Genomic DNA, 22,120 nt, shown 5'->3' on the forward strand with positions numbered 1-22,120 from the left:
TCAGTGCAGTCACTCAGCTGTGTCCAACTCTTTGCAACCCCATGAACCACAGCATGCCAGGCCTCCCTGTCCATCACCAATGGCCAGAGTCTACCCAAACCCACATCCATCGAGTCGGTGATGCCATCCAACCATCTCATCCTCTGTCTTCCCCTTCTCCTCCTGCCCTCAATCTTTCCCAGCATCAGGGTCTTTTCAAATGAGTCAGTTATTCTCATCAGGTGGCCAAGTATTGGAGTTTCAGCTTCAACACCAGTCCTTTCAATGAATACCCAGGACTGATCTCCTTTAGAATGGACTGGTTGGATCTCCTTGTGGTGCAAGGGACTCTCAAGAGTCTTCTCCAACACCACAGTTCAAAAGCATCAATTCTTCGGCACTCAGCTTTCTTCACAGTCCATCTCTCACATCCATACATGACCACTGGAAAAACCATAGCCTTGACTAGACGGACCTTTGTGGACAAAGTAATGTCTCTGCTTTTTAATATGCTGTCTAGGTTGGTCATAACTTTCCTTCCAAGGAGTAAGTGTCTATTAATTTCATGGCTGCAATCACCATCTGCAGTGATTTTGGAGCCCCCAAAATAAAGTCAGCCACTGTTTCCACTGTTTCCCCATCTATTTGCTATGAAGTGATGGGACCAGATGCCATGATCTTCGTTTTCTGAATGTTGAGCTTTAAGCCAACTTTTTCACTCTCCTCTTTCACTTGAAGGGTTGCCATTCCCTTCTCCAGAGGATCTTCCCAACCCAGGGATTGGTCCTGGGGCTCCTTTTTTGGCAGACAAGGAAGCAGGCCTTATTTTGTCCCCAACTGCAAAGGATGAAATGGCTTTACTGGGGAGGAGGCAACCATCCTGCCCCTCCACCCCACCCCATTCCTGCCCCCTAACATACTGTCCATGTCCTGAGGGGGGTACTGTGGGTCTGGGGTCTTCTCAGGCAGCCTGTGAAAGCAGGAGCCCCAGGTTCAATCCCTGGGTTGGGAAGATCCTCTGGAGAAGGGAATGGCAACTCACTCCAGTATTCTTGTCTGGGAAATCCTGGGGACAGAGGAGCCTGGCGGGCTACAGTCCATGGGGTCGCAAAGAGCTGGATGTGGCTGAGTGAGTACTCTGTGTATGTGTGTATTTAAGTAAGGAAGAAAATAATGACTTTCCACAAGGACCGAGTTTCCTTCTTGCCTCAGCATCACAGAGGCATCACTTTGCCCCTGTCCTTTGTGGTCGCACACTTCTCTTTTCACGGATACATGGCTGGGACCTGCACACTCTGTAGGGAAAGTTCTGCCGCCTTGGGCAGTGAGGATGGATGTGGGTCTACAGCATCCCAGATGGGCTTGGGCTCTAAAGCTGCTGAGATGGCTTCTTATCCTGCCCTTCATGACATAGTTATTCAGAGTTTCAATTCGTAGTTCAGTCACATTGAAGGCCCAAGTGTATTTTATTTAATGACTTTGAACACCATTCAGTAAAAAGCAACGGACGTTTATTTTGGTGATAAAGCTGAGCAGATGCAGGATTGCCAATGGCTACTTAAGAGCAGAGTGTCCTTGAGAAATATTTCCTTCTTTGTGCGACTGCTTCAGTGTCCGGGTGGAGCCTGTCTTTGCTTCTTTGCTCTAATTTGTGTGAGTGATGTTGCTGGTAGGTTGCCATGGTGACTTGAGCCCACTGGGCAGGAGGACAGATTTTCATTATAATGAGTGTGAACACGAGGGCCCAACCGTGGGTGCTGCTCTTCTGAGTAGCCGCCTCCCTTGTTAGCTCATGAGGTCACTGCAAGGGGGTTTGGGGAGTAGGAGTTAGAGCAGGGGAGGGTTGAGAGGCAGATGAGAAAGAGAAGCATTTTGCAGATAAATCAGATTGCTGTTAGAAACGTGCTTGTTAATAATACTCTGCATAAACTACTATCCCAAGATAGTAGTGAAAGAACTCTTTCAAAATAGCTGGGATGCAATTTAATCTACTTATGCGGAAAGTAACGTATCTAGTTGAGAACCGCTGGGTAAGAAAATGCAAATTTAAATATCGATTGCCATGGTGACATTTAAATTTTGGTGTGCAGATGCACCTGTGATTGCCAATATGGGATTTTCAACAGATGAACTTCCTATAGAGCCATCATACCTTGGTGGAAATAGTATAAACACAGAGGGTTTTGCAGTCGGGGGACTTGTCTTCAAGTCTCAGTTCTGTACTTACCAAGCTATGCATTCCTGGACCAATCAGTTGCTTTCTCTAAGCCTCAATTTGTTCATCTTTTGAAAATATGATATAAATAACTACCTACTGGGTGTTTGTAAGCATCAGAGATAATGAATAGAGAGGCCTGGGAAATGATAGGCACTATGAATGGTGGTGATTATTATTATTATTATTTTGTTTTGTTTTTAGTTTAAAAATGAAGTGAAGGAAAGCTCACAGTTCTTTACCTGCAGTGTTCATGAAATATTCATTAAATAGCTTAGATTTTCCAAGCGTTATCATCCTAGAATAAGTCCACTCTATTCAAATAAAAGCATTCCTTGGCTTTGAACGTTTTTTTTCCTTATCAAAGATTCTCCTTTGAGCAATGAAAGTAATAAATAAGTCCCTTTGCACATTTCAACTTGAAATATTGGGACTTTGTACAGTTACACCAGCATCGGAGAGTCTTTCCCTAATTGCTGTGATACAACAGCTAATTGAAGGGAGGCAATGAAACACTATTTGAACCAAGATTTCTTGGGGCTGGTGCACTGGGACGACCCAGAGGGATGGTGTGGGGAGGGAGGAGGGAGGAGGGTTCAGGATGGGGAACACATGTATACTAATTAAATAATTTTCTATTAAAGAAAAAAAAATAAAAATAAAATAAACTTAACCGTATTCAAAAAAATATATATATATATATATTTTTAAACTTGAGGTTTTAGAGGAAATTTAAAGAAATTGTTGTTGTTTAGTCGTTAAGTTGTGTCTGACTCTTTAGAGGCCCCATTGACTGTGACCTGCTTGACTCCTTCTGTCCATGGGATTTCCCAGACAAGAATACTGGAGTGGGTTGCCATTTCCTTTTCTGGGGGATCTTCCTGATCCAGAGATCAAACCCATGTCTCCTGCATTGTCAAGTGGATTTTTTTTCACTGAGCCACCAAGGAAGCCTTTATAGGAATGCATTTCCCTAAACTGGATTTTGCTTTTTATAAGGGTCCTACAATGAGGTTATAGATGTTGAGTTTCTTTATTGCCTTGTTGGAAACCACTTTGGCTGTTGAGAATCAGTGAGAGACATTTGGTGGGGAGACTTGGGTGTAAAAGTTCCAATTCATTTACCTGTGGTTGGAAGCTTGTTTAGTCATTTAGTCCCTAACAAGATGTGTAACACCGATGTCATGGGGAAATGGGAGACAGACAGAACCCCTGACAGCTCTCACCATAGAGGACAAACGTAATCTCACTGATTGAGCCAACACATCTGAAGGAAGTATCCTTTGAGAAAGATGAATTGCACGGAGGCTAGACAAAGCCAAAGAGGATGTATCTGACAGTGTTTTCCAAGACTTTGAGAGAGAGAGAGAGAAAGAAAGACAGAGAAACAGCGGGGGAGGGATATTTAGGGAGTTTGGGATGGGCATGTACACACTGCTACATTTAAAATGGATAGCCAACAAGGACCTCCTGTACAGCACAGGGAACTCTGCTCAATGTTATGTGGCAGCCTGGATGGGAGAGGGGTTTGGGGGAGAACGGGTACATGTGTATGTGTGGCTGAGTCCCTTTGCTTTTCACCCTAGTCTCTCACAGCATTGTTTATCGGCTGCACCCCAATATAAAATAAAAAGTTTAAATTAAAAAAAAAGAAATACAGACAGACAAGTACTGCCTCTGGCATATAGGAGTGATATTAATTCATTCCACATTCTTATGATTGAGAACACTAGTTCCCAAAGCTAAAGGGTGCAGATTTGTTCTCTAGGGACACTTGGCAGTGTCTGGAGTCATTTTTGGTCTTCACGACTGGAGAGGCGTTAATGGCCTCACCTGGTCCAAAGAGAAGCCAGTGATGTTGTGTGACAGCCTCACATGTGTGGAACAGCCCTGCATCAAAGAACTATCCAATCCAAAAAGTCCATAGTGCCAGGGTGAGAAATACTTGGTGTAGGAAAAAGCACACCTTCAGACTGGCCCATGTCCTCCCTTACCTCTGCTTAGAATTTCACTTTCTGATGCCTTGCTTTGAATTTTAGACACCTTAACTGGAGAAGGAAGTTGTCTAGGCTTGCACTGCTGTAGAAAAATGCCATAAATCGAGTGGTTTATCCACAAGAGAAATGCATTTCTCATAGTTTTGGAGGCTGAGAAATCCAAGATTAAGGTGCTGGTTTGATATGGCATCTGATGAGGGTTCTTTTCCTGGTTGCAGGTGACTGCCTTCTTGCTGTGTCCTCACCTGGTCCAAAGAGTGAGCCAGCTGTCTGGTCTCTTCTTATAAGGGCACTAGTCTATTGATGAGAGCCCCAACCTCATGACCTAATTATCTTCCAAATCCCCCACCTCTGTATGCCATCACTTTAGGGACCTGATTTCAACATAAAAATTTTGGGGGGAGTACAAACATTCAGTCCCTAACAGGGGTGTCCTAGCTGGTAACTGATAAGTTCTAGCCTCCAATAGAAATAAGCTGCCAGTCTTGCTCATTCATAAGTTTCTTAAAATTCAAGTCAGTTCTGAGTCTGGTCAGTTTTCGAAACTTGGGGAAAAATGGAGGTAGAATAATATAATAAACAGATACAATTTCTATGCCTGTTTAATAGAACAGAAGACAGAGAGGTTACATCTTAGCCAGCAAGGGGACAAAAGCATCACCAAATCCTTTCCTTTTCCTCCTGGACGCACAGCTAGATGACCTTTCTCAGTCTCCTTGGCAGGTAGGCGTCCCATATAACTGAGTCCTGACCCCTGAAATGTGGGCAGAAGAGATGTATTCCTTGTCTAAGCCTGGCCTATGAAATGTGCAGCGTTCCTTCATTCTCCTCCTGCCATCTGGATGGACAGGCTCCAGATTCCAGGAGGAAGGTAAAGCCACAGGCTGTGGGAGGGCCCTGCTGCTTGGAGGACAGCTGTCTGACTAGGAAGCTCAGCCCTGGAGAGTTGCTGGGACACAAGTGAAACCTTTATTTTGTTAAGCCTCCAAAATGTTGGTTACAGAAGTTATTAGCTTGCTCTGACTAATAATACAGTGAAATAGACAAATGCCAACATGAGGGGGCACCTGGCTTGTAGCCGTCTTTCTGGGACTGTGGAGAAATTCAGCTCAGCCAGATGTGCAGACATTCAAAGGGAATGACATTTTCGGAGATGCTGATGTTTATATTTGTCATGCTGTCTTCGGAATCGTGTTTTAAAATCAAAGTATCTGTTAAGACCTCTTTATCAGTATTTTACACAGTGGATGAAAAGCTTATTTATATCTCAGGCCGTCGTTTTAGTGATTTCAGGTTCCTAAGTCCTGCTCGAAGATTGCTAAATTCTCATATTATCTCCTAAATGCTAAGTGTTGCATATGAGTCTGGGATTTCGCTGAGAAATGTGGAATATAAAGATTTTTTTGCCAGACCATTCCCAGTTGGTTGTGCATCTCAGGAGCCAAAGCTTATTACTTTCCAAGTTGTAATTTAAACTTGTTAAATTGCCTCCAGACTCATCGTCTTTATGTAGCGCAATGGGAAAAACTCAGTGCTTTGACTTCAGATGCATTTTTTTTTTAAATTTTCTCTTTCTAAAATCTTACATCCTTTGAGACTGCATCATCATTGTTTCATAGAAACTTTGAGCAGAAGCGTCTTTTTATGAAAACTTTTGTTGTTGTTGTCTTCTTTTTTTTTCTCGAGGTAGAGATTTGCTGTTGCATCTGGCACATGGTGTGGCTCTTTTTGAGAGTCTTTCAAACTCATGATGTAAGTCACATTTTAAGATTTTTGTGGGATGGCTGTAAGGAGAAATCAGCTTTTGTAACTATGCAAGAAATTGTCCTGGTAAACACATTAGAGTCAGATAATCCTCTGCTGTTCCCTAAATAGCACCCAAAGATTGTGCAGCCCCTGGCCATCTCGGAACATAGCAGGAACTTTATTGCTGAGAGACAGAAGGTTCACATTTTGCTCAATATGCTTGCTCCACATACTTCGATGGAGAAAGCCTCTAGCGGTCCACCAGCTGCCCGTCTGAAGACCAGCCTCCCACAGGCATACGGTGCACATGGGGAAGTGAGCTCGGGGTGTCATAGCAAGGATGGTAAATGCTCAATGGCCCATACTTAAGTATTTAAGAAATGGGATGATTTCAGCTGAATTGTCTGTTCTCATCCTTCATTTTCATGGAGATGAGGCTCCAAGGTCTGTTTTTAGGGTATGAGGGGAGAAGGAAAGGAAGAGCTGCTTATATGTTTCAGTATTCTAGGCAGTTTTTCCTTTGGTGTTTCTTCGAGTTCCAAGAGGCAGAAGAAGGTCAGATCCAGTTTGATTTGCTTTGTCACTTGCCTCAATAATTGATAGAGAATGTTTAAGTGTGTGGAGGAAGGACTGGACCAAAAATGAAAGCTGCTTTTTTTTTTTTTCGCTGCCTGCATTAGTCAGGATGGGACATTATACTCTGATGACAAACATTCCTCAAGTGTCAGTGACCAAAACTGTGCAGTTTTCTTTCTTATAGCACATAGCCACTGGTGGAGGGCTCTGATTCATGACACCTGTAGTCTGAAGCCCCAGCTGCTGGAGGCTCCTGCACATAGAATTTCACAGGTCTCAGTAATGGGCAAGAGAGCATGGGGAACAACACATGCGTTCTTCAGTGCTTCAGCAACAGACAGACACACATCGCTTTTGCTCAGTTTTATTGGCCAGAGCAAGTCTTATAGCCAAAACTAACCTCAGAGAGACAAGGGAAGGCAAATGTCCTGAATACTAGAAGCAGAAACTGGATAGCAGCAAATAGTGGTAATACTTTTTCCACAGTTCCACCCTGACAGACACATTGACATAAATAGACATTTAACCTTAAGCCAATTATGAAATTGGCCCCCAAGGCCAAAGGAAAAAATCTCATGAGGGGCAATTTTAGAAATACTATTCAGAATAGGAGACACACAGTTACTTCTTCCAACTCAGGAGTCTTTTTTTTTTTTTTTTTTTTTAATAAAGTATAGTTGCTGTGCAATATTTTATGAGTTACAATTGTACAATATAATGATTCACAATTTTTAAAGGTTATATTCAATTTTAGTTATTATTGTAAAATACTAGCTATATTCCTCATGTTGTATAATACATCCTTATAGCTTATTTTATACATAATAGTTTGTACCTCTTAATCCCCTCCCTGTATGTTGCCCTCTCCCCCTTTCCTCTCCCCACTGCTAACCACTAGTTTTTTAGGTCTGCTACTTTTTTGTTATATTCGCTAGTTTGTTCTGTGTTCTAGATTTTGCATATAAGTGATATCATACAGGCTTCCCTGGTGGCTCAGATGACAAAGGTATCATGCAGTGTTTATCTTTCTCTGTATGACTTACTTCACTGAGTAGAATATCCTCCAAGTCCATCCATGTTGCTGCAAATGGCAAAATTTCATTCTTTTCTATAGTTGAGTAGTATTCAATTGCAAAGGAAATTGGTCCTGAACATTCATTGGAAGGACTGATGCTGAAACTCCAATACTTTGACCACCTGATGCGAAGAACTGACTCAATGGAAAAGATGCTGATTCTGGGAAAGATTGAAGGCAGGAGGAGAAGGGGACAACAGAGGATGAGATGGTTACATGGCATCACTGACTCGATGGACATGAATTTGAGCAAGCTCCAGGAGTTGGTGATGGACAGGGAAACTTGGTGTGCTGCAGTCCAGGGGATCACGAGGAGTCAGACACAAGTGAGGCACTGAACTGAAATGATTCCATTGCATATGTATCTTTAGTCAACAGGTGGTGGAAAAGCATTTAGTTTTAGGGGCTATTCCTCCACCTGAAACTCAGTTGTGAGCTAGCACAGTATAATCTCTGAACTGGGAACATTTAGTGTAGTCATCTATTTTTAAAAAATAAATTATTGCAAATCAGACTAAATTTTGAATTTTCTTTTCTTTTCTTTTTTTTCTAAACGGTAGGTCAAATATCAGTGGGAAATGTGTCCACAGATGTGAGACATAGTCACAAGTATCATTTTCAGGGTCTATTAAACAGAATAAAGACAATATGAAGCATAAGAAAAGGACTTTAACATCTAATTATGGAGAATTAGAGGTGATGCTATCAGATTTACTGCCAGATATAACCTCAGTTCTTTCTGATTCAAAACTGTTTAGAGAATTAAGATAATCTTTAATCAATTTTTTCTTCTTTTGTTATAGTTAAAAAAAAAAAATTCTTTACCTCAAGTAAGTAAAATGTCAGTTGCCTGGGAGAAGTCAAAAGGAACCCCACAACTATAAAACAGAGCCATCCCAGGACAGATGGACAGATTATGATAGGAAAATAGATTGCCTAATATCCAACTACTGCGCCCACCAAAAAAAACAAAACTCCAGATTTCTCTTTTGAAACTCCTCATTAGGTTGAAAAGAAAATAATAAAATTAACTCAGCATGATGTCTGAAGAATAAACATTTCATTTTATTTTGTCTTTGCCCCAGATTTTAACTTAACAAACACATACACAGAAAGTCTCTTGTGCTATTCTCAAGGATTTCTATGTTTTATTTATCCTGTAACAGAGCCTGAGAGAAATATGACCTGCCAAGGTAGCGTCCCCAAAGGGCAGTAGATTGCCTGGCATTGATCTGCTTTGTTCACTAGCATCAGAGAGAAAATATTTGCAAATCAGATAACCCATAAGGGATTTGTAGTCGGACACGACTGAGCGACTTCTCTTTCACTTTTCACTTTCATGCATTGGAGAAGGAAATGGCAACCCACTCCAGTGTTCTTGCCTGGAGAATCCCAGGGACAGGGGAACCTGGTGGGCCGCTGTCTATAGGGTTGCACAGAGTTGGACATGACTGAAGCAACTTAGCAGCAGCAGCAGCAGCCAAAATATATAAAGAAATCTTACAACCCTAATAAAAGGAACAAATACACAATTTTTAAAATGAGTAGGTGATTTAACTAGCCATTTCTCCCACGAATGTATACAAAGGGTCAATATGTACATGAGAAGATGCTCACAGTCTTTCAGTGCTAGGGAAATGAAAACCAAAACTGTTATACCCAAAACACCTATCACATCCACTAGAATGGTTAGAATCGAAAAGACAGATGATAACCAGTGTTGATGAGGATTTAGGGAAAGTGAAAACCTTATACACTGCTGCTGTTGCTAAGTCACTTCAGTCATGTCTGACTCTGTGTGACCCCATAAATGGCAGCCCACCAGGCTCCCCCGTCCCTGGGATTCTCCAGGCAAGAACACTGGAGTGGGCTGCCATTTCCTTCTCCACTGCTAGTGGGAATATAAAATGTCACTGCCACCTTGGAAAACATGGACAGTCCCTTAAGTGGTTAAACTAGAGTTGTTCAGTTCTGTTCAGTCGCTCAGTTGTGTCCGACTCTTTGCGACCCCATGAATCGCAGCACTCCAGGCCTCCCTGTCCATCACCAACTCCCAGAGTTCACTGAGACTCACATCCATCGAGTCAGTGATGCCATCCAGCCATCTCATCCTCTGTCGTCCCTTTCTCCTCCTGCCCCCAGTCCCTCCCAGCATCAGAGTCTTTTCCAATGAGTCAACTCTTCACATGAGGTGGCCAAAGTACTGGAGTTTCAGCTTTAGCATCATTCCTTCCAAAGAAATCCCAGGGCTGATCTCCTTCAGAATGGACCGGTTGGATCTCCTTGCAGTCCAAGGGACTCTCAAGAGTCTTCTCCAACACCACAGTTCAAAAGCATCAATTCTTAGGTGCTCAGCCTTCTTCACAGTCCAACTCTCACATCCATACATGACCACAGGAAAAACCATAGCCTTGACTAGATGGATCTTTGTTGGCAAAGTAATGTCTCTGCTTTTGAATATGCTATCTAGGTTGGTCATAACTTTCCTTCCAAGGAGTAAGCGTCTTTTAATTTCATGGCTGCAGTCACCATCTGTAGTGATTTTGGAGCCCAGAAAAATAGTCTGACCCTGTTTCCACTGTTTCCCCATCTATTTCCCATGAAGTGATGGGACCGGATGCCATGATCTTAGTTTTCTAAATGTTGAGCTTTAAGCCAACTTTTTCACTCTCCACTTTCACTTTCATCAAGAGGCTTTTGAGTTCCTCTTCACTTTCTGCCATAAGGGTGGTGTCATCTTCATATCTGAAGTTATTGATATTTCTCCCAGCAATCTTGATTCCAGCTTGTGTTTCTTCCAGTCCAGTGTTTCTCATGATGTACTCTGCATAGAAGTTAAATAAACAGGGTGACAATATACAGCCTTGACGTACTCCTTTTCCTGTTTGGAACCAGTCTGTTGTTCCGTGTCCAGTTCTATCTGTTGCTTCCTGACCTGCATACAGATTTATCGAGAGGCAAATCAGGTGGTCTGGTGTTCCCATCTCTTTCAGAATTTTCCACAGTTTATTGTGATCCACACTATCACCTTAAAAAGTTAAAGTAGAGTTAGTTTTTCACCCAGCAGTGATTTCATTCTTAGAAAACAATACCCAAGAGCAAGAATCCCAAAAGAAATGAAAATGTATGGCCCTAGAAAAACTGGTACACAAATGTTCATAGTAGCATTATTCACAACAGTCAAAAAATGCAAATAACCGAAATATTCATCAACTGATGAATGGATAAACAAGATGTGTTATACCCATAAAATGGAACATTATTAAGCTGTACAAAGAGATGAAGCACTGATACCTGATACATCATAGATGAACCTTGAAAAGATCCAGCTAAGTGAAAGTAGCCAGTCACAAAAGACCATATGTTATACAATTCTATTTATATAAAATGTGCTAATGGGCAAATCTATGAGACACATAATAGATTAGTGTTTGCCTAGGGTTGGGCAAGGGTGGGCAGGTAGTGGGGAATGACTGCTTATAGGTACAAGGTTTCTTTTTTGGAGTGAAGAAAATGTTCTAAATTAGATTGTGGTGATGGTTGGACAACTCTGTGAATATACCAAAGCACTGAGCTCTACTTTTTAAATGAGTGAATTGTATGATATGTGAATTATATCTGAATACAACTATTTCTATTTTTAAAATAATTTTGTCCAGCTCCAGTACTGAAATATAACCCTGCCTGGGAGGGTCTGCTGGCTCAGTAATTTATAATGCTCTACAGTGGGTTCCAAGTTCTGGTTCAAAGTTGTCTACAAAAAAATTGGTAACGGCTCATGGCTGTTTCAATAATTCCTTTCTAAGCACCTCGCCCTTTCCGTTACACATGGTTCACACTGAGGTGTCTCACCTGCTTCAGGACAGAAGGCTGGCTGCATGTTCATAATATTTGCTAATGAACTTCTTTGATGAAGTACAGTATGCGTGTGTGCCAAGTCACTTCAGTCTTGTCCAAGTCTTTGTGACCCTATGGACTATAGCCTACCAGGCTCCTCTGTCCATGGAATTTTCCAGGCAGGAATAATGGAGTGGGTTACCATGCCCTTCTCCAGGGGATCTTCCCAACCCAGGGACCGAATCTGCATCTCTTACATTTTCTGTATTGGCAAGTGGCTTCTTTACCACTAGCGCCGCCTGGGAAGCCCTCAAACCTGCTTTCTAATCGTGACCTTGGTAGATTTGCTTTCTTTTAATATTCTCTACAAGTACTGACTGCCTGCTTTACCAGTGACCACAACTGGCAGTGTGATGGTGGAACTACCTAGAGCTTTCTCTAATCTGAGTGCCTTCAGTCTGGGTCTTGGTTTCATGGTAGGGTGACCCAAACTCCAGGCACAGTGGCCTTGGAGAAAGGAATTGCAAAACTCATTTAGAAGGAAGAATAACTTTCTGCTTGGAATCCCAGTGGAAAACCATTCAGCCATCACTGTGTGCCTTTGCAGACTCTGTCTAATGTTGTTAGAATTTTCTCTAGCAGAGACATACATAGATATGGCTGTTTAAACCTTTAAGCCTACAAGTAAATGGACTACATTTATTTAAATATCACAGACACAGAATAAGTTTTGTTGACGTCATTAAAATTGTATATAAATCATCTTTCTTCCATGCTGTGTGAGAGAGACCTGGATTGTTATCAATTATGTAAACTTTTTCACTGACTTTTCAGATATAGAAACTATTATCTCAGTAATAATTTACTGTATAAGGAAAGCAAATACCAGTTCTCTTGTAAATGTTTATGAAAATTGCATTTCTTAAGAAACAACAGTCCAGCTCCTTCATCAGCTTCATTCAGGCCTCTTCTTGATGGGACCTTTTTGCAGTCTCATTCCCTGATCACCTGTCAAAATCTGTGGGGTCCCTGTTACTCTCTACCCATATCCATTGTTTTCTCTATAGTCATAATTACTCCCTGTTTTCTCTATAGTCATAATTGCTCCCTGTTTTCTGCTGTATTTACTTCTATATTGTTTATATTCTCCATAGAATGGAAGCCTCATTAGAGCAGGACCCTTTATATCTTTTTTGCTGTCCTGTCCCTGGTACCTTGATCAGTGTCTGGCTTCTTATTCTTGCTGTTGTTTAGTCACTAAGTTGTGTCTGACTCTTTGTGACCTCATGGACTGTAGACTGCCAGGCTCCTCTGTCCGTGGAATTTCCCAGGCAAGAATACTGGAGTGGGTTGCCATTTCCTCCTCCAGAGGATCTTCCCCACCCAGGGACTGGACCCATGTCTCCTGCATTGCAGGCCGATTCTTTTCCACTGAGACACCAAGGAAGCCCCACTCTATAGGGTCATGAGAAATAAGTGGTACTATAGGTAAAAGGTTTGTTATAGAATGCTCTGTTGAAATACTATCACCATGGCCACAGTGCCAACTTTTATGGTAGTTTTATTTCTTTAGAAAATGACTTCATGAATTCCCCAAACCTCCTGTCCAAGGCATTGCTTTTAGTAGCTGAGACTCTGAAAATGATATTCCCCCTGGAGTGAAAAAGGTGGTCCAGGTAAAGAAATAAAATTATGTATAATAAATTAGAAAGCAACTTGAGAAATAGTCTGCCCCAGTTGGATTTTCTTTTGAGCATGGAAGTGGAGTTTCATCAAATTGACTAAATACCTGTGTTCAAGACTCTCTTGCTACTGAAATGCACCAGATTTCTTTTCATATTTACACTGGTCAAGATCTTGGTTTTTACTGACTCAAAAAAACAATATTCCATTGGCAGAGATCCTACCCTTCTCAGTAGGACTGACACATTTGCCTTTTGGATATATTTTATTTTGAATCCTTTTATGTTTAATACTTTCCTGCAAAGAAACAGCATGTTAACATTGTTTGAATAGGCCAATAAATGCATGGGTGGCTTTTGATTGCTTTCTCATTTGTGTGGATCAGATAATGGTTTCTCTTTCTTGTTCCTTTTGCTGTTCCAAAGTATTGCCATCATAGCATCTCAAAATACGGGATTAGTAGGATTGCATTTCCCCTTCATAGAAGTAAGATTGGGATGTGGAGCTACTAAATGACTTACCCTTAGTCTCAAAGCTGGCAATTAACAGAGCTAGGATTTTTTTCCTTCTCTGTTATGGTACTCGTGACTAACTTTTGGCATTCCGCTCATTATATATGTTTGTGAATAGTAGATATAAGGATTCTTTGTTAAGCCTAGAGAAATGGAGAATAATATTCTAGTGCTCCTCGAAAAGGGAACTCTCTTACACTGTTGGTGGGAATGCAAACTGGTACAGCCACTATGGAGAACAGTGTGGAGACTCCTTAAAAAACTGGAAATAGAACTGCCATATGACCCAGCAATCCCACTGCTGGGCATACACACCAAGGAAACCAGAATTGAAAGAGACACGTGTACCCCAGTGTTCATTGCAACACAATAGCTAGGACTTGGAAGCAACCTAGATGTCCATCAGCAGATGAATGGATAAGGAGGTTGTGGTATGTGTACACAATGGCATATTAACTCAGCTATGAAAAAGAGTGCATTTGAGTCAGTTCTAATGTGTGGATGAAACTGGAGCCTATTATACAGAGTGAAGTAAGTCAGAAAGAGAAACACCAATACTGTATATTAATGCCTATATATAGAATTTAGAAAGATGGTAATGGCAATTCTACATGCAAGGCAGCAAGAGACACAGAGGTAAAGAACAGACTTTTGGTCTATGTGGGAGAAGGTGAGGGTGGGATGATTTGAGAGAATAGCATTGAAACATGTACGTTACCATGTGTAAAACAGATGACCAGTGCAAGTTTGATGCATGATGTAGGGCACTCAAAGCCGGTGTTCTGGGACAACCCAGAGGGATGGGGTGGGAGGGAGGTGGGATTAGGGGTTCAGGATGGGGGGACACATGTACCTGTGACTGATTCATGTTGATATATGGCAACAACCACCACAATATGTAAAGTAATTATCCTCCAATTAAAATAAATAGATTAATTAAAAATATTCTAGTGCTCCTCTAAAGTAATACTGTGTATTGCCACCAATCCTGAGTGAGGGAGACTTTTCATATATGTCCTTTTTTTTTTCTTTTGTTGAACAGTGTATACATGGGGAGGACTGAAAGAGATGGGTGATGTGAATGCGAAAGGAAATAGAAAAAGAAAGTGAGCAAATCTCATCTCTTTCCCATTAAACTGTCCATGTATTTATTTTCTCAGCAAGTACTTCTTGAGTGCTTGCTGTGTGCCAGGCTCTGTTTAAGTCACTGAAAATACAAGGCTAAAGAAAACAGGAACTGCTCTAGCCTCCTAGAACTTCCAGTCTATTGACAGGTTGGCAGTGGGTCATTAACTATGATTGCAATGAGAAAAAATGCTTGAAAGGAAAATGCGGGGTGCCATGAGTCACCATGGCAGAGAATCTCAGCTGAGCATGGGAGTTCAGGAAGTCTCCTAAAGAAATGCCATCAGCCAAGACTCCTCTAGGTAGGAGGTGGCAGGTGGTGGAGGCTTGGTGGCAGAGAGGGCGAGAACAAGCAAAGACAAGAAGATGAGCAAAGATGCTGAGACAGCAAATGTCTTGACATATTTAAGACACACAGAGGTTGAAATGAGAAGACAGGAGGAGGGAGTTGATAGTGATAAGCAGGTAAAAGCCACTAATGATATTTGGTTTTGTAACAGCCTTGGTGTTGATGCAGAAGATTTTGACCTCTGTTATAGAGCACTGGGAAATTATTTAGAAGCTCTGAGCAGATGAGCATCAACACTCTGGCTCCAGAGAAATGAAGGATCAGGGAAGGCAGAGCTGTATAGAGACCTGTTAGGAGATTTTGGCAGTAATCCCAGGGAGGAGTATTGTTGGCTTTGACTGGGGATTGGGCAGTGGAGAGAGATATGATAGATCTGAAGGCAGCCTTGATTGGAGGTGAGGCCTAAAGGAGAGGAAACATTTTGGTGATGACTCCTTGGATTGGGGCATGGGAGGCTTGGGGGTATGACATGATTCCATTTACTGATAAAAGGATGGCGGTAAGAAAATTTTTTTTTCTGTGGTGGGGCAGCAACATAAATTATCTTTCTGAAGAACTAAGATTGATATGTGAGCCACTAAAATAGGCATTACTCTTGGCTGTATTGACCCAGGTCTCAAAACAGAGAACTAGATTGAAAATGTACATAGCTGAGCTGTGTATGTAGAGATGGTATATAAAACCAGGTAAGGGATGAGGTCATCAAAGAGAAACACCAAGTGAGAAAAGAGGAGGGTGCAAGTCATGCCCCAAGGAATGGATGCTTGCTGTGTTAAGATGTGCCGTGACAACTGATCACATCCATTAAGGATTAGGGTAGGTGGGGCAGAGTTGTAGGCACTGTTTAGAGATCAGGACAAGAACCTCACAGAGGATACTAAGAACAAGCAACCATGGTGGCAAGCGGGCACAAAGCCAAGAGGAAGTGATGTTGTGGAAGGCAAAGGAAGGGGTGTGAGATGCTGCTGACAGGGGCAGGACATGGGGGAGTGGATAACCCGGCTCAAGCTGGCTTGAGCAGTAAATTGGAAGACTCAGGATCTGACTTTTCTCTAGGATCGCAATGTCTCATTTCTCAACTATGTAGAATTCCCCCTACTGAATATTTCTAATGATTAAAATGATTTATTTTTTTTGAGTTTCACTTGGAAGCCAGTTGGAAGGTAAAGTGAAACACATGAAGCGATTAACAACTGAACTCGGTTGATTTGCTTCTGGATTCGGGGCCAGCAGAAAATCCATGTGGTAACTTTTTATAAATGCTGTTTTGGATTATTAAATTGAAGACCTTGACAAAATAAAATATTGAAAATAGCTTTTCCAGTATCACTGGGGCATGCCTGATATGTCTTTGCTGTGAACTGATTTTCCCGTGGTTTCCTGATAGATATTTGAGACCTGCCTATGAATAGGGCAGAGTCTGAAAAACAAGATTTAGAGACTTCTCTAGTGTCTACTGGTTAAGACTCCACATTTCCACTGCAGGGGGTGTGGGTTCCATGCCCAGTCAGAGAACTAAGATCTCACATGCCTTGTGGTGCAGCCAATGAATGAAAAAATAAAATAGAGAACAAGATTTAAATGAAGGATTATTTAAAATACAGATTAGGAAATGCAACTACTTGAAGAAGTCATACTATGTATTTCTTCTCCTTAAATTCTACTTTGAAATGAGTAGCTTACAGTAAATTTTTGAAAATGCTCAAATTTGAGTTTGATTTTATAGAACCCCCATCTTAAGGGCTGCACAGTTTCATGAACAGTGTAGCTGCTTGTTTTGGTTGATTGGTTGAGTTCGTAAAATACAGGACTAGATTCTCTGTTGGATAGAAATTTCAGACATCTATTACTCTTTCAAAGAATTAAGATGAGTACAAATCTAAACTCGGATTTTTTAATCTCTCAATAATAACATGTGAACAGTAAATAAAGGAAGGAGATAACTAAATTTTACATTTCAAGTGAAGTTAAGTCTATCATTGACTAAGAATCGGGAGACTCGGTGTCTATAGCGCCAACAAAAATTTATGGGAAATACATTGTGCAAATTCTTAGAGATTCTCAAGACATAAGTCCTGATTTCAGGGACTTCACATTTAAATAAGACAATGCAAATGATTATAAAACAAGGAGGTAATTTCTGTCACAAAGGTGGCTTTTAGGAACTCAGAGGAGGAGTCTGGGATGGTGTAGGGAAGGATTTGCAGAGGATGTAACAGTGTGAGCTGAGTCACACTGAAGAGTCAGCATGAAGAGTAAAGACTCAGAGGAAGGGGTCATTTGGCAGGTTTAGCACTAAGTTGCATCCAGGGGAATGGAGGAGGATGTCAAGGTAGAGAGGACCCAGATTCTGAAGGACCTGCAGGCCAAGTTAAGGAGCTATTGAAGGGCTTCACGCAGTTGCTTAGTAGGTAATTTATGCATCATGGAAGGTCATCTGTGACAAGGGTTCGAGTGGGGAGCCTGTCTAGAGGTAGGGGGACTGAAAACGATGCTACTGCATTGGTCCAGGTTCAGTACCAAGATGCAGTAAAGAGAAAATTAGCAGTGAAAAGATGGCTGTGCCTCACGAAAGCATCCCTAAGAAGTGAGACACAAAGACCCGGGTTATAAACTCAAGTTCATAACTTTTAGAGTTCTCCAGAGAAGAGAGAGAAATTTATTTCAAGGAATTGGCTGACATAGTTTTGGAGGCTGGCAAGTAGGGTGGGCCGATAGGCTGGAGACCCAGGGATGTGGTGATATAGCAAGTTTGAGTCCAAAGGTTCGAATTCTCCTGGCAGAATTCCTTCCTGCTCAGAAAGGCCAGCCTTTTTCTTTTCAGACCTGCCACTGACTTAATGAAGCCCGTCCACATCAGGGAGGGTAATCTGCTTTATTCAAAGTCTGCCGATTTAAATGTTGCACATGTACTCAGTCTCTCAGTCATGCTGGACTCTTTTGTGACCCCGTGGATTATAGCACACCAGGCTTCTCTGTCCATGAGATTTTATAGGCGAGAATACTGGAGTGAGTTGCCATTCCCTTCTCCAGTGGACCTTATGGATCCAGGGATCGAATCTGCGTCTCGCATCTCATGTATTGGCAGGCAGATTCTTTACCACTAGCAATCCCTTTAGGATAATTGGGGAGTTTAGGGTCGACATGAATACCATGATAAATTTCAAATGGATTACCAGTAAGGACTTACTGTATAGCACAGGGAACTTTGCTCAGTGTTATGTGGCAGCCTGAATGGGAGGGGAGTTTGGAAGAGAATGGATGTTTGTATATATGGCTGAGTTCCTTTGGTGTCCACCTGAAACTATCACAACATTTTTTATTGGCTATACTCCAGTATAAAATACAAAGTTTAAAATATGTGTATAAATCCCTTCACAGAAACATCCAGGACAATATTTGATCAAATATCTGGATACCACGTCCCAGCCAAGTTGACACATAAGATTAACCATCACATTGAAAAAAAGACTTTTGCGGTGATCATAGGCAAATTGCTTTCAATTTCTGTATCCTTTCCCATTTTTCTCATACAAAATTACAATATTGGACTAGGTACATCTAAGATCCAGTATAGCTTTGAACCAAATAATTTTATTCTTTTTTTGCCACAAAGTTAAGAATGGATGTTGCCTAATTCACTCTAAGATCCTAACATTTTAGCTCCACGAGGTTCCTTTGTTATCTGCATCAGCACATTTATTGACGCATGAGGCGGTCGGGTGACTTGCTTAATTCATACAAAGAAATGATCCCTCGCTGTCATGTCAGGATGCCATGCTGTGCAGTAGCAATACTCGGCAAAGTGCACAAAACCAAATTTCTATAGCTTAAATTATGCCTGGAACATGCTAGAAAGTTCTACTTAAAAAACCCCTCAACTAGGTTCTGCTGAGAAGTCAGATATTCACATACAGTATTAGATTTGCATGTGGCAGAGATCTTTGATATGGAGATAGAATCTTCCAGTACCACAGACAAAGGGAAAAATTATCCATGTTATGGGGCTGAATCAACCAATTCTGAGCAGGAAGGTTTCATGTGCAATGGTGGCATCTGTGAGTTGATTTTAGGGACCCATTGCTCTCCTCTGGTGTGAGGCTGTCAGAGATAGAATGACTCATTTTTCTAAAAAGATGTTAGAAACACTTTTCCCCTTCTCTTTGAGACACGTGTTTCTAGATGTGAGGTGCATTGATACACTGAGTATATTACTCAGGAGGTTTAGAAGTTTTACTTGTGAAACCTAACACTAATGGAGAAATGAATCATCAGAAGCGTTTTTTGTTGGGAGAAAACCTGGGAAAATGACTAATAGACTCAAAACTTTTTATCATTCCCTTCCTTACCTGCCGAGGGTGAGATTTTGGTTTAATTCTGTTTTGTCAAAAGTATGTGTGGACCAAGGTGAACTGAGAGCTTTGTATGGAGGAAATAAGTTTTAGCATTGAAATGATAGATGTGAAGCTCTTAACAGGGCTAGTGCACATTTTTGAATTGTCGCATGCCATCCAATGGTTGGAGCAATGTGCAATTCACTGTCATACGACTCTAAAGATTTTAGGACTTCAAACTCTAATCTTCTCTCTCAATCACAGCTATTTGAGCATAATATTCATCTTTGAAGCTTTTGGTCAACTTTTCTCTTTTCTTGCTAAGCTCCCTAGAATTTTGTCTCTGACATTTTGAGACAATTTTGAGGAAGATAATTTCCAAGTTATTTCAAATTACTTTTCATTCTTATTTTGATGTCATTGAATGTATCATATCATCAAGACTTCAGGCTCACTGCTGCCCTTGGACAGGCTGTTTTAAATCTGTTTTACTTCTCGTCAATATATTCCTTATTAAACGGCTTAAAGGGATTTAAAATAAGTCCATTAAAAATTTTAATCCTCTGTCTCATTTTGGAATATTATTTCTGTTGTTTCCTTGACATGGACATGGAGTATTCAGTCTGTGCAGAAAAAAAGATCAGAAAAAGGAATTAATTTTCTGTTATTTAAGCAGGGGTGTAGGGAGTCAGTAGTGGCCCAGTTTTAATTCCTTGGCCTTAAGCCCCTATCTTTCCTCCATCCTTTTAATGTTTTTTAAAAAGCATATTTCAAATAAATAAACAACACATTAACTGAAGATTTTCTGGGTCAGAAGATATCACTCTATTACTGTATCTTCTTATGATTTAATTTCTGAGACAATAAAAATTCCAGTCTAGTCGGATGTCAGTTTTATAATGGAGACCCATGGGAGACGCCTCAGTACTTTTATTTGAAACTTTTTGTCCACTTGAAGCCTTTCTGTGCCAATATCTGAAAGGGTTGGCTCTGCCCCGCTGCTGGTCCATGCTGCTCCACCATCTTTCCTCGCTGTGTCTAGCTCCCTCTTGACTGTCCAGGTGAGTCCAGGCGGCGAAGAGGGTGGAGGGGATGCAGAGAGGAGGAGGAGGCTGAAGCCATGGACCATCTATCCCCACTGCCTCATTGGTGTTCTCACACCCCAGCACGCCTAGACCTTTCCCAGAATGTGATAGGCTGCTGCTGCTGCTGCTGAGTCGCTTCAGTCGTGTCCGACTCTGTGCGATCCCATAGATGGCAGCCCACCAGGCCTCCCGGTCCTTGGGATTCTCCAGGCAAGAATACTGGAGTGGGTTGCCATTTCCTTCTCCAATGCATGTAATTGAAAAGTGAAAGTGAAGATGCTTAGTCATGTCCAACCCTTAGCGACCCCATGGACTGCAGCCTACCAGGCTTCTCTGCCCATGGGATGTGATAGGCTACTCTGTATTTAAGGGTTTTGTTTGTTTGTTTGTTTCTTCACTTCTCAGGGAATATAAATAAGATACAATAGTTAAGAAATTTTGGGGAGGTAAGTTGAAAGATCAACCCCTATGAAAATGATCAGTGGCCTTATTTGTCTGTTTAATGTTACATATATATTATTATCATTATATATTGTCGATAGTACTTGTGATATTATATAATCATTTTCATTAATAGATGTAGTTTTCCTTATTCATCCCATAGAGTTAATGATTTTCTTTCTGTTGTCATCTCTGATTTTTAAAAAATTTCTCAACTTTTAAAATTTAAATTTATTTATTTTTAATTGAAGGAAAATTGCTTTACAATATTGTATTGGTCTCTGCCATACATCAGCATGAATCAGCCATAGGTGTGCATACGTGCCCTACGTCTTGAACCTCTCTGCCACTTCCCACCCCATCCCAACCCTCTAGGTTGAAACAGAACATCAGATTTGAGCCCCCTGCGTCACACAGCAAATTCCCACTGGCCATCTAATTTTGCATGTAGTAATGTACATGTTTCAGTGCTACCCTCTCTATTTGTCCCACCCTCTCCTTCCTCGACTGTGTCCACAGGTCTCAACTTTTTGATTTCAGTTCTTCTGGCTTTTCCCAGTGGCGGGACTCTTCCTCCATGTCTCTGCCCCTTGAGAATGCCCTCCCCACTGCGGTTGCCTGGGAACTGCTCCTTGGTTCTGTCTTCTCCTCCCTCACTTAACCTTGCCTTCCTCTGGCACAGACCCTGCTGGTCAGATGGGACTGTCATCCTTGTCCTAACCTCTCCCAAGTTTGGCTCTGGTGGCTTATCTTTCCCAGCAGTGGGTGGGCCATCATCACTCCCACACCCAACTCTGTCTCCAGGGTCTCCAAGACTGCTGAGTCCCGATTCACGCTCCTGGCCATGAAGGTGCTGGAGCATCCCTGGCTCATGCCGTAGGACAAAGAACAAGGATGCAGAGCACAGAACACCAAGGAATCTTGCTGCTGTTGTTACAGAACCTTTAAAGTTGGCCTAAGAGTGTTGCTGTGTCCCCAAGGCAGTGGGTCTGAGCGTGTCTTGCAGGGTGAGAATCTGGGCTCCTGCCCAACAGAGGAGGCAGACAGTCCCCCAGGTCCTTCCAGGGAGTACAAACAGGTAGAGCATCTCCTCCAGTTACAGGGCAACTAATTGGAGTTCTTGTTAATGTGTTTTGCATGATGAGGTGGAGTACTTTAAACAGCTT

General features: G+C 41.6%; 1 protein-coding gene across 3 annotated transcripts in view; it reads left to right on the plus strand.

The window, feature by feature from the left end:
* Positions 1-22,120, plus strand: part of PID1 (phosphotyrosine interaction domain containing 1) — a 265,880-nt gene that overhangs the window by 151,674 nt on the left and 92,086 nt on the right. The gene's annotated exons all lie outside the window — the stretch shown is intronic.

Source organism: Bos grunniens, chromosome 2 (assembly GCF_055505025.1).
Source record: "Bos grunniens cultivar Pamir isolate PY7600 chromosome 2, Bosgru_T2T1.0, whole genome shotgun sequence".
NCBI classification, from domain to species: Eukaryota; Metazoa; Chordata; class Mammalia; order Artiodactyla; family Bovidae; genus Bos; species Bos grunniens.